Raw genomic sequence first — 13,996 nt, forward strand, 5'->3', positions numbered from 1 at the left:
TGGCCTTCCTGCTTCCTCAAAGTATTGGGCAATATCCTACAAGTTGGTTAACTAGGGCTGCCTCCTGCATGGAGTTCTGTTCCTCATGCCAGTCTGGGTATTTTTCCCTAAATTGCACAGCATCTTTCAGGCTTCGGTCTTTCCCAGCAGGGATGAACAGATGCTGTTACCTGAATCAGATTTCTCTTTTGTCCTCTTACTCAATGCAATACAACAATCTTTAAAGGAAAATAACATCAGATGATTCTTTGTTTTTCAACTTCAATGTCTTCAAATGTCTCATTTCACAGATGACCATATCAATATGTAAAGATGCATGGGCATCTAAGGCAAACAAAGAGAGTAAACTTGTGGCTTTACCCTAAAGGAAGGGGCAATGTGTAATTCCCACTGCTGTATTTCCTGAGCCTTTCATCCTTCTTCCTGGAGGCTGTTAATGATCAGCATCAGTAGAATACTACATTCCCTCTGTGCCTTTAAGCTGCGCTGGTTGGTGAGGCAAGGGAATGAAGCCAAAGTACATCTAAACTTCTCCTCTCCTGTGTGGGCTCCATCCTTAGCACATCTCTCAATGCAATGAGGACACCAGCCTCCTTCTTTTCTTATTGATCTTTCCCATGAATAGATAGTGAGCAAGTCCTGCTCTTGCTCTGGAGGTAATATACCTTGGGTCTGAGTAAAGGGGCTCTTCTTGCCTCTGTAATCCGCTACTTGGGAGCACAGAGTAAATGAGTCTCAAGTTTGTTTCTGTTGGTGGTCCCTCAGGGCTGGCAGGGGGCATGGTGTTTGTTTTGGAGCTCGGTGCCTGAATATCTGCTGGGCTGGGAGGGCCAAGATTGCTCATGGTCAAGAAGCCACAGATTGTGGGTGCATGAAGCCAAAGGGTGAGGCATGAGTGAAGTCAGGAGCTGGACCACAAGTCAGGAAAGCCTGGAAATTGGGCAGCAGGTACAAGATAAGAGGCAGGGCTAGGACAGACAGGTTCAAGGAACAGGACTGAGGGCTACCAGGGCTGGTGCAGCTTCCCAGGACTATCCCTTTGCTTACTCTGAGCAAGTGTGGGCATGGTGCAGGGGGGCTTTTGTGCTGGGGTCTGGGGGTACATGATCCACCCCCAGTGAGGAATGGCTCCCTTCCCCTCCTGCAAGGGAAGAAAAAAGGATCTGTGTCCAGCCAGCTGGACTTCAGCCCTATCTCCGTGCCTTGATGCTTTGGACCCTTCACTTCCAGCATAAGTGCAACACTTGAATGCATTACGTCCCTTGACTTCAAACATTTGCTTTTAAGACTTGGAGTTGATAGGGAAAACACTGATTTTAGTAACTGCTGTTGAACCTTTTCTTCAAATAAGTTTTTATCCACAGAACTGATCTGTGTAGAGATGTAGGGCCTTTCTAATAATGCCTGACTTGGAGAGTTTCAGAAGTTCATTGTTTATTGTTTTACTTTCTAAGGTCCTAGGCTCAGTAAGAAAAATGTAAATATTTCTCCTTATCTAAACTCTGTGCCGTTGTATGGAATTCTATTATGTGGCCAACAGCTTCTCGTTTCTGCTGTGCTGTGTGGTGGGCCAGCATTGCTCCTATAATTGCTAGCATTATGTAAACAACAAAATAACTTCTTAATGGAATACTATGACATTAATAAGTTATTGCATGCAGCTCACTTTAAAAATTTCAATAAAATCTAGTCTCTCACAATCAAATTTTTGGTTATTGAATTCAAATACCCGTCATTTTCTTGAAGGTATTTGAATGTTATTGGAAATTTGACATTAAATTACAACAGTCACAAGCCAAGACGGCTTTGGATCTAACAAGTTTTTTTAATCTGATATTACAAATTAGCACTTAATGCATTTTTGCATGTTCTGCCTTTGCTTTTATTTAACAATACAATCAAGAATTCAGGAGCAGTTGTTATATATCCTGGCACTTCATTGTTTTGTGCATGAATTAATAGCTTTTCTGTTGGTGAAATCTGTGCAGAAGTTTATTTTCCCCATTTTGTCTGCTTGCCTCGCTGAGCAGCGACAATGGTCAGTGTATGTGATAATGTATTCAGGTAAATAAATGAAGCGTGGTTTTGGGTGAGTAAACATACCCAGCTATAATTTTCTATTATGACTGTTTACAGCCCTCTGATGTAAAACCTGAATGCAGCAGGGCAAACTGGAAGTCAGGCCTGATTGCACATTTTCTATCAACATATTTTTATTGTTCCATCTAATGGAAAAAATGGGTTTTCCTTTCTGAAAACCTCTATCTCTGCTGGGAGTCCCAAGGGCATCCCATGCCTTGTCTGGTCCCTGCGGTGACACTGCCTAGGGTGCTCTTTCTGCTTTCCTTCTGCATTTCCTCCCTCCGTGAAGATGCATGTGCTGACCCAATTTATCGGTGCTTTGCCTCACAAAAAAGGATCACACCAGAAATCTGACAGGTACTGCATATTAACCTCCCACACTGTGAAAATCACCTTTATTGCTGAGAATTATGCTTGATCTGTCTACTGAACAGAAGGCAAGTCCATAAGCTTGATTTCATAGTCAACTTCTCAGTGTATGAACGATCACTGATACCTGTTTGAAGTGGTATGCTAATGTGTTAAAAATAATAATTAAAAAGTACCCCCTAGGTTATTTTGATTGCCTTCTAGCACAGGTTTTTCTTAGCTACATGATATTTTTGATCCAAATCTTGGTCAAATATCTTCCCAAAACCAGAGGCAGTTTGGCCACTCATTCCTTCCTGTAATGGTTTTGCTAAGGTTGACTGGAAGTGCATTGAGCTGTGAGCTTGAGCTCAGTAATAATGAAAGGAGGCTTCCCCTGTTACCAGCATTGCTGGCTGGTGTTGCTGAATCATTAGTGCTGGGCAAAGTGTAGCCTGTCCTGGAAATGCATCTCCAGCCCCAACTGATTTCAGAAAGCCAAAACCTCCAGCTTCAGCTTTGAGCGTTTCCATTCTGTAATTTGAGATACAAATGTTCTAGGTGATCAAAAATAAAATAAAAGTAATAATAATAAAAAAAAAAAAGCCTAGGAGTAGCTTGAGAAACCTGTTGAAAGCAGAGAATTCATTATATTAGGACAATGAAACAGAAGGCTCTTCCCTGCCTGTTTGTTCCTCATCAGCCATTGCTGCTGCAGATCAAGGGTTAGCTCCTCAGCTGGTATCAGCTGGCCCTGGTTTCAATCAAATGCTATTTAATTGTATCAGCTGAGGTCCACAATGCTTAATTCTTTTATTGGCTGGAACAAAGGGCTGCATGGCGATGCAAGAACAAAACCTGTTACTGTTGGTGGTAGAGCAATGGGATTGGCTGGTGGAGGTATCACGTTTACTCTGGTTGTTCAGGCAGGGCAGTAATCTTGTGTGGAGCTACATCAGAGGGGCTGAGAAATTCCCCTCTTAAGTGGTAGAGCGTCATAATGAAAATTAACTGTTAGGAGGTTGTGTTCTTCTCTAACAATTATTTAAACTAAGTCAAAACAAATTATCTTGGCTTGCATGACATAAGAGTATGCACTACTTCAGTTAATTTTATCCTCTTATAATAACTGATTCCTTTAAAAAGGTTGTCATCAAATATGCTGTATTCCTTGTGGGCTCTGAGTTCAGGTAATAGTACATGAATCGTCTGAAAGTGTATAAAACATGGCTTGCTTGCTAAATTACACAATCATTTTGCAGATTCATTTAAATTGATGGTGCTACGTGCATTATGCCTGGAAAAAGTGTGTCCTGGTGCTAAAAACAAGTCTAGTTACACATGCACACAGGTAACTTACGCTAACCAGAGTGAACATGGTCACACAGACACATTTTAGTGCGTATGAACACGTGAATGGAAGCACACATGAGCAGTTTAATTGTATACTGAAAAATTCTTTTGGGAATACATATTTGTTGCTGTCTAATTTGGATTTGTATGGATATTTTGGCTTAACTTGAGCTTTTTTTTCCCCTTGGCTGGTTATTTTTTCGATCAGATCACTTAAAGAAAAACAACCTGAGGGAGTAAGAGCAAGCCACAAAGACATTTAAAGCATGCCACTGCCTGAAATAGAAATTAAAATACTAATAAAAAGAATCTCATGGGAGAGCCTTACAACTAGGCAGTGTAACATAGCAGGCTGTGAATTACTCTGCCCCTGGGAGACACCAGGGCTCTCCCCTACTTGGGTGCTCCCTGGCTACGTGATGCTGGAAGTAGTTTCAGTTCTGTTTCCTCATTTGGTAGGAGGGATACCCCAGAGCATTTTGAGATCTATTAATAAAAGTCACTACAGGAGAGAGAGAAAGACACTATATTTTCGGTCTCTTTGGAGAATAATTCATGCTCTTGACTTTAACCTCATGAGAAACTCAAACCCTTAAGAATGCTTCTGTAGAGGAAGGCCTGAAACATTGGGGCTATGCATGTGTCTGGGGTCAGAAAAACCCTTACTTTTAGTAGCACCCTCAGGGCTATATGATTGCTCACATACATAGGGACTTTGTGATGTGACTGGAAGTGCAAGCACAGTGACTCTAATAACAGAGGGGCTTGCAAGAGTTCCCTTGCACCTCGTCTTCTCCTCAGCCCGGTTTTCCTGCTCTCCTGTGTTTTTTTCTTGCTTTCTGTCCCTAAGAAAGTGTTTATTGAAAGCTGATCAAACAATCACAAATTTACTTCTGATTACTTGATATTAAAGTCACTGAGAACTCTGGCCATGATGAATTCCTGTACAGTAATTACCACCCCCAAAAAATCCCCCTTTCCCAACAGTTGATGATACTTTGTTCTCTAATCAAGCCTCGACATAAAGCTCACTGCAAGCTTAGAGAAAAGCATGGGAAAGGCAGGTGCTTGCCAAGGGTGCCTGAGCGCCCAGCAGCCCTCTTTCTTTCCCACCTCCTGAATTGTTGCTCAGTAGGTGTTAGTGAAAAAGCTTTTGTAGCTGTTTAAAAATGTACGCCTTCTGTGCTCCTGTCCCTAGCAAATGTATGTATTCTGATTTATTAACTTGGTGTGAACTTCTTTTCTAATGGGTCATCGCCTTCTCTGTGGTTCAGGCTTCTCCTTGCCTGGTTCTGCTGGGGCATCCTGGTGCTGGTGTAACCCCGCTGAGGCAGCAGTTCCCATCCAGCCTGCACCCTTCCTGCTATGCTCCCTTGATATCTGAATTGGTATCTCTGGTTTCTCTCTTCCCTTCCTGTTGGCAGGGCTTTCTGGAACTGATTTCTTGGTGATTTCCATTCTTTCGGTCCTAAATTTGTCTTTGCTTCTCTAAGTGGTTTATCACACGCTTTCTTGTTGTGTTTTCTTTTTTCTCCTTACTGATATGTTGCAATAAAACTGCAGTGATTAAATGGGGCCATTCTGTGTTTGCTGTTGAAGGTACGAGGATGTGTGGCCGTCGTGGTAGAAGCAGCTGTGCTGTTACAGGGAGGGGTGATCTATGAGTGAAGGAATGTGTCAAGGTGCTGGGGCAGGCTGGTTTTCTGGCTCTCATTTATTGTCAGGTCTTGGGCTTCTCCAAGGGATGGGCTCAAATGTTAGAGACAGCTTAGGTGGCTGAGCTGGAAGTGTAATTGCCGTACTCCCTTGCAGGTCAGACCTAATTGCCTTTGGGATTGGTGTTGTGTTGGTCTCTCAACCAAGACTCCCAGTTACAGGCTGGAGCAACAAGACTTGATTATCTTCTCTCTTTTCAGGGTGGAAGAGCTTTGAGTCAGGGCCTGCCCTTTATTCTCTTTGTGCAGTGCCTACAGCAAGAGAGCAGTGTCCTCAGGTGGATTAGATTAGAAGAAAGAGGATGATCTAGATGCACAGCACCTATAATCCAGCAGGGAAAGCAGTTGCTCACTTACCTTCGCCGTTGGAAGATAAAACCTTTGGGCAGTTGCCAGGAAATGTGTCAGGGTTATAACTCCCGGGTGGGCCACGAGCACGAGTGTTAGACATGCAAAATGAGAGTGGTTGAAGTGCAGGCTTTTTCCTTCATGGGCTCTTTGAAGACTGAGGTAACATAAAAAAATAAAAATAAAAGGTTTCCATGGAAATTTCAAAACCAAAGGAGTGAATATCAGTGCGCTTTGTATGCTCTTCACAGCTGATATAAGTCACAGTGTAAATGGACCTAAGTGCTGAGAGACTTTTGGAAAAAAAAAAAATAGGAACTTTGTTGTTGTCAGTGGTGTGTTTCCCACCTCCATACCCCCCCGCCCCCCAAAGTCATTTTCAGTCAAGTGATTTGCTAGTTTAACCAGACAGGGACATGGTGACAAGATGGAGACTGCAGTGAGTAACAAGGCCCAGTCAATTATTGACTAGCCCATCTCAGCACCTTTGTTTGCTTTGCTGACAAAATACTGTGACCTTTGTCTAGGGAGCTGAGCCTGCAGGAACCAGGAGGTGACCAGGTGACCATTCTGGGTGTCACTGTGAGAAACGAACATTTTCTTGTTATTGGAGAGAATTGAATTTTCTCCTTGCAAAGCTTTTTCTATTATCTTTTAGATTAACGTGCTGCACATGGCTGTCTGCTCTGATTTCTGTCCTTTCTCATAGGAAAACATGCAGAATAAGCCAGTGCCGTAGCTGTTGCCTTGTGAAGTATTTCAGGAACACCAAGTTAGAGCAGAGCCAGGTACGGCCCAGACCTCAGCTAAGACCTCTTAAACACAACTCCCATACATTTAAGCACTAATACGGTGACTTGTGTGGATGTTTCTTCAAATGGTATCTGCTTGTCCTGCTAGAGCTTAAAAACTCAAGGGCACAAAGAGGTTTGCAGTAGTGCTCTGGTGTGTTCACATTTGTTGTGTGGAGGTCTGCATCTCCCCTTCCTTTCCAGCTGTCTTCAAATACAGATCATGCTCATCTGGTGGGTTCGTCAGGGCACAGGGGCAAGACTTCTCTGCACCTTTTCCATAGCTGCTGCTCCTTTGGGTACTGATGTAGCCAGAAAACTCCAGGAAAAAGGGGTCAAATGCCTGAGATCCCCAAAGGGGCAGTGCCATGTCCTAGGTGCTCCTTGCCCTGTGGTGGGGAGGAGGCTGTAGTGGCTGCATCAGTTCCCTGCACTGGAGGTGGCAGTGAAACACAGCTGGCCTCCTCAGTTGTTCACTGAAGTCAACAAAAGCTCTGATTACTGATATTCAGCTTGGCATTTTGATATCTGACTGAACATACTGATTTGAAAGGCTGGTAGAGCCCTTGTATGTGTTGCCATCACTGGGAATAGAGGTCCTGCTCAGCTCAGTGTTGGTCACCACTTTGCTGTACTAAGTTCTGCAAGACCCACATTCATGTTATTGGAGACCGTTGTATAATATAAGGCCGTAAGGACTTTCATTCCTTATCTGCAAGGACCGCTCTAAAATTCTAGTCTATAAATGGTAATGATATAAGTAAACCAAGGACTATGGTTAATAAACTGAATACTCATATTTAGTTAAGATACAAAGTAATGCAATGAGGTTCCAAGTACCTGATAGCTTCTGTGCCACAGATAGCAAGCAAGCCAGCAAAGAAAAGTTCCAGGAAGAGCAAAGAAGTAGCAAATCCCAACCCCCAAAAAGCTTCAAAGACAGCCCATTGAAACTGGTAAGGTTTTTTTTTAAAAAAAAAGGCTTTTAGAAAGAAACATTAAAAGGATCAACATCAAAGGAAGAACAAAAGGAAATAGGGACACATAAATTAAAGAACAAAATTATGTAGAAAAAGAACAAAATGTCTTACATAGAAGACTGAAAATGAAGGACATGAAAAAATAAGAGAATAAGAGTACGATGCATCTTTGAGTATCATTTGCATGGGTGCTTGCAGTCCAACACGAGCACTTGCATTATACTTCCTATTTTATTTTCTTTCATTTTATTGTACCTTACACTAGAGAAGATAATTATAGGTTCCTTTTAATAATAATTACAGGTAGGCTGTGCCTCTTACCTCTGGTCTCAAGGGATAACAGAAATAGCACTGTGGGTTGTCAAGAACTGCTTGGATGCTTTGCTTTGCACCACTGGCAATGGCAGAAGTGGTTGCAGAAGGAAGGGGCAGAGAACTGTCGTGTGCTCAAATATGGGTAGGATTTGGGTACATGTCATGGTAGGTGAAGGCTCAGTGAGGATAAGGAGGAGGCTGCCTTCCCTACTCGAGGTCTACAATGCATGACTTGCCCTGTCTGTCATCTACAGAGGGGTGCAGAAGAATGTATGAAGTACCTCTGCCAGTGAAGTCAGGGCTATTTTATGCACCATGGAAGATGCTATTTGAAATAACAGGTACATGCCAAGGTACTGGGAGAATTTGATGTGGAGACTGGAATATAAATTAGGGCCACAGTCTTGCTGTGCAGCTGCTCCATGTGCATTCCCCCTGCACTGATGGTCAGGGCACAGCAACAGCCTTGGGGTAAGGGATGAGGTGTGCTACACGTGAATGGTGTGTAACAGATGTCTAAGCGTGCTCCAGGGTGAACCCATTACAGAGGCAGTGCAAAAGTCACAGCTTAATCGTGCTATTCCCCACCTGTTGTGGGGTTATAAACCTGTGGCAAAATGGGAAGTGAAATGGCCGATGGATCTCATGAGTCCAGCCAGACCCAAATTGTTTCTCTTGTAGAGGACATGAGAGAAACCAGCTGAAAATTCCCTCCGTACCTTCTCTAGCACTTTTGGTTTATTCTCAGAAGGCATACACTGGTATTGCTGCAAAACATTTCAGGTGGGGTAAGGATGCTGCAAGGCAGTGAAATACAAATTGCTCTACCCCAGAGGGAAATGCTGGCAGTTTGCATGCCCCAGTAGCCTCTCTTCCTCCATCAGATTTCCAGGGGCTGTGTTCTGATCAAGCAGCACTTCCTCATCTGCTCCTTCAATGCAGGGGCAGCAAGAAAACGGGTGAAGACTGCAAACACGCTCCTGTTTGTACCCCACAGTAAGTGCAATCTAAAGTCATTGGGTGCTTGGCTTACTGGCACCTGACAGCCAGGGGGGCTGACAAACAAACAGGAGAAAAAGGAGGAAAAGAAAAAAAGACCAAGGCTTAGAAAGGTGAGAGGCACAGCAGTGGTGATCACCTCTGAAGTCTTTTAATGGAAAGACCTGTGGAAAATGATTTTCTCTTTTTCTTTGCTCTCCAGACCCCAGCGTTCAAAGGGCAGGCAGTGACTGCGACTACTGCCAGCTGGATCCTCCACAAGTGCTGTTCTTTCGGCTTGGGCAGGCTAATTCCAGGAGTGGGAGAACTTGCCCTGGGTGCTGAATATGCACATTTGCATTCTTCTTGAAACCTAAGCTGTACTTTTATTTAGTCTGAGTCATAATTCAAAAAAAAAAAAAAAAAAGCACAAATCTTTTGTGGAGAAAAGCAGCAGAAAACTTTCTTGGCACAAACATATGCAAGCCGTATTTCTACAACATTTTTTTCCCATATAAGTTTAACCTCTGAAGGACGCAAGTTAAACTGAGCATGTAGGTTTGGTAACATACGATGGTATTATCAGCCTGGCAGTCGTAGAGCAGTGATACACCGTGGAAAAAACAGTACACCTGCATTTAGAGAAAGGATGAGGTTACCTTGCCAGGGTCCACATTAATGCTGTCATCCCTGTGTGACTGTGGCCATGTCATTTAATTTCTTTGCATCGCTTTCAAATGGGTGTGAAATTAGTACCATATGCAGCATGCATGCAAAGGCTAGGGGGATAAATCACAGTGAAAGATCACACTGTCCTTAAGGAGGAGAAGTCTGGGACTGTGCACATCCGAAACAACTGTGCTTTGTGATCTGCCCGGTGGATGAGCAGGGAGAGTGCTCACCCTGCTGGGGCGAGGGGACACGATAGGAAGGGTATGGGAATAAATACAAAAAATGCCTTGATCCCTACTGTACAGCTTGCTTCCCATGCAGGTGTGGATGTGTTGGAGCATGGCAAGGGAGCAATGGGCAGAAGCCTCCACCTTGTCTGCATGTGAGCTAGTGTTTGTGTCCCTAAAGGGATATTCATGCACCGTGGTACTCTGCTGAAAGGCTTTGAAGCTCAGGCGTATCTCTGCACGAGTCAAACTGGGCTGTGTCTGGACTGGAGCTGACAAGTTTCACAGAACTATGTTGGCTCGTGCAGGTTTCTGCTAATTTGGGCATCCGTGTCGTGTTCCTCCACCCTGTGAATGACAGTCCCCTAGCAGTGATGGGCTGGGACCTATGCGTGCTAGATGCTGGCTGTGGTGGGGTTGGCCTGGGCAGCCAGATGTGCCCATGCTAATAATAACAGGAATTGCCTTACGAGCAAAGCTCCATCTGGGTCACTTGCGTAAGCCACTGGGTATCAGCACTGTCTTCTCGTTGGACAGGTTATGTAACTGCATCGGGAATCAAACACACAACTTGAATTTTACCTTTTTAGAACATCTGGCCATTCACGTTTTAGGCCAGCTGATCTTAGAAGGATCCTGGTCAGAAATAGGTCTCTGTGCATGCGTGCAGGCATGGCAAGCAAGTGCTGAAAGGTTGCCAAGACAATGACCTTGAAAGTCATTTTTAAATTCTAATGAATATCTTGCATTTTCTCCACTCTTGCCGCAGCTCTGAGCAGTGCTGGGATATGCTGACCTCCCTAGCCCTAATGCAGCACTTATTTAGAAGATTCCCGTCTTTTTTCTCCTGCTGCTTTGCTGTCTTTGAAACCGGCAGCGAGGAAGGCAATGGAGCCCTGCGAGGAGGCAGGATGTGACCTGAAGGAAGTGGTGTCTGTGAAAAGAGACCAGTCGACTTCAGCAGGCTTTGGATTGAGCTGGTAAAAGGCTGCTGGCAGGGTGCTTGGCCGTGCCCTCACAGCATTTTAATTTCCTCCCTTCCCTGGCCTCAGATTGTCTGACCCTGCTGACCTTTGGTGAGCGCTGATCCTCTGCTGTTCTCCACCAAGAAAGCAAAACCCAGAACAAGTTTTGCTGGAGAATTGTCAGGGAAGTGATCGCAGCTTTTAATTTGCTTGACTTGCTGGCTGAGGTCCATGTTGGCAGATATTTTGGTAGCTCGTTTATGCTGGAGGCTTTTCTCTGTTCTTTAAAGCTGTGCTTGAGGTACCTGGTACACCCTGATCCATGTCCCCTTTGAAGGCAGCCTCAGGATCGCCTGCTCACGTAAATGAAGCCAACGGATTGTATGTCACAGCAGCAACACATAAACATAAAGAAAGTTTTACTGTTCCTAATGTTTTTAATTCAGGGGTTTTGTAGAAATAAGAATAGTATGATGGTTTGTTTCTTCAAAGCCTGCCTGCCCCAGCTCTTTAAACTGCTCTTATTCTCAGAGGAGATGATAAATACAATACATGCACCCATGCACATAAACCAGCATTATTTTGTGCTTAGTCCATGTGGTTCATGTAGAAAGCTGGATGACGGCCAGATCAGTAAATGACTCTGATTTTTCATGGAAATCAAGAACACAACAGATGTACTATATACTAAAAAGAGTTAAGAATAACTGCTTGCCATCTTAGTGCTTCAGTGCTTGCCTTTAAACAACATACCTAACGTACAGAGTAGCAGTTGTTTAGTGTATGGCAAATTTAACATTAATAATGGCCTTTGCTATTTCTGAGAGCTTGCCAGGTTTATGGGGGGGGCGGGGTGGATTGAAGTTAATGACAAGTTTTGCAGACAGGATTTCTGCTAACATTTTAAGCACTCTCCGTGTTCAAACCCTCTGACTTCTATGAGCTGTGAAAGTCTTCTCATGACCACTTGCATGTTGCAGTAAATTTTGAGAAAAGATGTGCAAGAATGTAAATTAATTCCCATTTTTGTACTGCTATGGAGCTGGGTATTTTTTTATTTTTTATTTTTGTATTTGGGGTAAATTGAGAGGTTAAGACAGGGCCACACAGCAAGCTTATTTTGAATGCTGGTGCCTCTCTCTGTCACTGGTACCAATTCATTCTCATTACAAATCTGAGTAGCTAGTTCAGCATTACACGGAGGATTGGCTGCATCTGGCAAAACTGGATTAATTCCAGCGTGCTGCATAACTCCAGACTGACTGCAATCCTTGGGAGAAAGATTTGTCTTTAAGAGTTAATATGAGCACACTCCCAATGCGTGTCTTTCAGTGTGTTTGGCTTCTTTGCTGCTGTCAAATGGCATGGGGGCCTTTATGTAAATATTTTTGACAATATGCATTTGTAAGCTGGTGTAAAGAAAACATTTTCTTCCTTTGCATGTTGTATAGTGGAAGAGCTTCATCTATCTCCACATCACATTTCTGCTCAAATGTACAACAGTTTTAAGTAATTCCCTGTGCAAGAATACTCCACGTAGACACAATTTTAGGGAACAGTTCACCGACCTACCTGGAAGGATGACTTTTTCAAGACAAATTTTGCTAATTCTGTGAACTTCCATACGGTGCTTTTTTGGTTCAATATTTTGCTTTAAAAAAAAAAGGGGAGATGGGGGGAAGAAAAAACTCAAAGTTTTCCTAGAGGGCTAAAAAAAGACTTTTGAAATGCCAGGAGAGTATAGTGATGAGTTATGCTGGAGAAACCAATATTATATCTTTCATCATTTGTCTGGTGTCCTTGCCAAACTTCTAATTTAGCAGCGCACAGTAGTGCACCAAAGTGAGTCATGAATTCTTCAGTGTAATTACCACGCAGTGCAAAACCGAGGCTACAGAAGTCTGAACCTTTTCCTGTCTGTTTTTCCCCTTCTACTTGCTTTTCAAATACCATATGCTTTGCAGGAAAGCTGTGCATAGCATCTCAGCTTCAACCCTGTTCTGAGCTGATATGATTAAAAACTAAATTCTGAATTAATGAGTAAAAGTTCCTATTTATGGGACAGTCAGAGAAGGAAAATGCCTTTTTTTTCAGCTAGATTTTTTATTTAGGGACTACAGCGTGGTAGAGGTAACCACTGTAGTGTTGTCTTGATATGAGTAAATACTGGGAGATAGTCTTGTTTACACTTTAAAATTTGTTTTTTCCTTGAATTGATGTTTATATCCTTGTGTTTTTCTTGCCTGTGCATTTTCAAAAATGATGCTTCCACATGAGGTAGTTGCCAGGGCCATTTGCAATGCCTGTGCATTCCTTCAGGGTCCTGCCCCATGAATAACTCATGGAAGGGTCCCAATGACTGTGTCCGTAAGTTGTGAGGGTGCACCTGCAGTCTGGGGTTTCAAAGCTGTTACTGTGTCCAAATTCATGTACATCTAGATGGGATCATTGAGGATCAGTAACTTTTACTTGTTTTATAAGGGCATATAAGGACTCTGCCTTTAAGATGCGACTCCAAAAGACAAACCTCTTTACAAATTTGCTAACAAGTGAAGCCTTCAGAACAAGATACAATATTAACAATGGATTCTGTTGATCTAGTAAAAGGCCTGCAAATAATTTTAAAATCCATTCTGTCTAGTGTACATTTTCTTAGTGCAAATATTTATATCTTTTGAGGTTTTTAGATTTGCCATCTAAGTTGCTGTATGTGATTGTTACTTTGACTAAGATTCTTCAGTGGACAGACTTAGAAATTCAACACAGTTTTTTCAATATAAGGGACACTTAAGTTTCTTCAGACTGTACAGAGTTGCATCATGCTTCCAAATATGCTGCACCTAATGTATTGAATATGTTAAACTACGTCGGTATCTGAATTATTTGTGCCTCCCTGTGTGTGACTTGGGTAACTGTGTAACAAAGAGCTGCCATGGTATGGATGTGGGCGGTTGCACTTCCTCCAGCTGCCGTGAGGATGCCTGATGTTTGGTGGAGCATCGTTCCTGGGTATTGTGAAAAACGGCTTCCTGAGTTACTAACTGCACAAGCTTGCTTCCTGCAGAAATATGTGGTTGTGTTTCAGAAGGCATACTTGAGCCACAACAGAAATACTGCTGTTGCAAGGTCCAAATACATTGTGGACCTTTCCCAACTCCTTCTGGCTGGCATTTCCCTGTATGTAAGAGGAAATGTGCCTTTCTGGCACGTCTTTTCAGCAGC

General features: G+C 43.1%; 1 protein-coding gene across 2 annotated transcripts in view; it reads left to right on the forward strand.

Moving 5' to 3' along the window:
* Positions 1–13,996, forward strand: part of LOC118174326 — a 153,214-nt gene that overhangs the window by 1,396 nt on the left and 137,822 nt on the right. The gene's annotated exons all lie outside the window — the stretch shown is intronic.

Source organism: Oxyura jamaicensis, chromosome 14 (genome assembly GCF_011077185.1).
Source record: "Oxyura jamaicensis isolate SHBP4307 breed ruddy duck chromosome 14, BPBGC_Ojam_1.0, whole genome shotgun sequence".
Lineage (NCBI taxonomy): Eukaryota > Metazoa > Chordata > Aves > Anseriformes > Anatidae > Oxyura > Oxyura jamaicensis.